The sequence below is a fragment of the Mus caroli genome, chromosome 5, assembly GCF_900094665.2.
Source record: "Mus caroli chromosome 5, CAROLI_EIJ_v1.1, whole genome shotgun sequence".
Lineage (NCBI taxonomy): Eukaryota > Metazoa > Chordata > Mammalia > Rodentia > Muridae > Mus > Mus caroli.
Window position 1 is genome coordinate 127,366,289 of NC_034574.1, and position 2,346 is coordinate 127,368,634.

A 2,346-nucleotide genomic window follows, 5' to 3' on the forward strand; every position below is an offset into this window, starting at 1 on the left:
AAAAAAAAAAAAAAAAGAGGATGTGTTAGCTAAAATACCAGACAAAAACAACTTAAGGGATGGAGGGCTTATCCAGGAGCATGAGGTCTGCATTCATTCATTACCCTTATAGCCAGACCCCCTCCGTGCCCCTGATGCTGCTCTGCTCACTTTCAGTGTGACCTCACCTCTGTTCATCCAATCTAGAAACCCCCTCACAGAATGCCCAGAGTTCTCTCTGAGGTGATTCTAAATTCCTCGACCTGGCAATCAAGATGGTGTCTGTGTAGGAGATGGTGACAGGAGATCTCTGGGACACAGTGACCGTTGCTGTCCCAGAGGCAGGGCTGTCAGGAACACATTTGTATGAGAGGCAGAAGTGAGGCTCCAGCCAGGCACAGCGGCGGCGGCTCCCTGGGAGAGAGGATCTCTGAATTCCAGGAGCCCACGCAGCTGGAACCAGGCATGCTCAGAGCCGAGCTGTGTGGAGCAATACCCACACAATTGATTCATCACCCCCTGCCTTGACAGCTACATCCTCTCAATCCTCTAAGGCAGGGTCCATGCTGACCTCCATTGCATCGCCTTGCCCCCCCCCCACCTTACCACGCCTTGTAGCCATGGCCCCCAGGATGTGGCAGGGAAAGCAGGTCAAGAGCAGGGCTTCCAACAGTCCCTGGTCCTCTCTCCTTCCCTGAGTCCAGAACACTCACACTAGCGTGTGCACATACACACACACTTGCACACAAATGGGCCTCGAGGGTAGACTGCCACAGCAGACCTGATTTCTAGCACATTCCCAGATGGTCCTTTTTAAGCTGGGAACTTCCTGTTTTGTTTTCCGCCCACAATTTTTTTTTTTTTTTTTTTTTTTTAATTTGAGTCAGAGTTACAGTTTGTAGCCAAGGCTTGCCTGGAACTCTCTCTCTCTCTCTCTCTCTCTGTGTAACCCAGATTAGCCACTGGAAGTGGTCCTCCTGCCTCAGCCTCTCCAGTGTGATTACAGGCATGAGCCAACATGCCCATAGTCTTTCTTCCTTTCCCTTTTTACAAGATTTCTTTATTTTCATTTTATGTACATTGATGTTTGGCCTGCATGTCTGTCTGTTGAGGGCGTCAGATCCTCTGGAACATCCAATTACAGACAGTTGTGAGCTGCCATGTGGGTGCCGGGAATTGAACCCGGGTCCTCTAGAAGGACAGCCAGTACACTTTAACCCCTGAGCCATCCAGGCCCCTAATAGTGGTTCTAAATCTTAACTTCCTTTCCCATGAATCAGCAACAGGAACAAAATGTTTTAGGTTACCAACTCTGTGAGGCCAGTTTCAAAATGAGGGACATTTGGAATGCTTTTTGATTTGGGCCGAAATTAAAATGAGAAGCAAGGCTGGAGAGATGGCTCAGCAGCTCCGAGTATGCGCTGCTCTTGCAGAAGACCTGAGTTGGGTTCCCAGCACCCAGGACTGGCAGTTTGCAGCAGCCTGGAATCCCAGCTCAAGGTGGCTCAGTGCTTTTGCTCCCCTTGGGTACCTGCACTCACACGGTACACACACACACACACACACACACACACACACACACACACACACACACAAATAAATCTTTTTTAAAAAATAGAGCATGGGGGCTGGTGAGATGGCTCAGTGGGTAAGAGCACCCGACTGCTCTTCCGAAGGTCCGGAGTTCAAATCCCAGCAACCACATGGTGGCTCACAACCATTTGTAACGAGATCTGACTCCCTCTTCTGGAGTGTCTGAAGACAGCTACAGTGTACTTACATATAATCAATAAATAAATCTTAAAAAAAATATAGAGCATGATAGCACATGCATAATCCAAGTTCTCAGCAGACAGAAATGGAAGAATCGTGAGTTCAAAGCCAGCCTGAGCTTTATTGAGATCTTGTCTTTAAAAAAAAATAGGCACAGGATGTGGCAGTGTGCACCTCTCGTTCCAGCGCATGCAGGAAGTTCAGAAGGTTCAAGACCTTCCTCAACTGCGTAATGAGTTCGAGGTCAGCCTGGGCTACTTTGGGAAAGAGCCACTCTAAACATTCCTCCCTACCCCTCTAGCTATAAAGTGTCCGACTTGATTATTCTACTACAGAAAGATTAATGAAAGTCAACCTGGCAGTGGTGGCACACGCCTTTAATCCCAGCACTTGGGAGACAGAGGTAGGAGGATTTCTGAGTTCGAGGCCAGCCTGGGCTACAGAGTGAGTTCCAGGACAGCCAGGGCTATACAGAGAAACCCTGTCTCGAAAAACCAAAATCAAAAAAAAGAAAAGAGGGCTGGTGAGATGGCTCAGTGGGTAAGAGCACCCAACTGCTCTTCCGAAGGTCCAGAGTTCAAATCCCAGCAACCA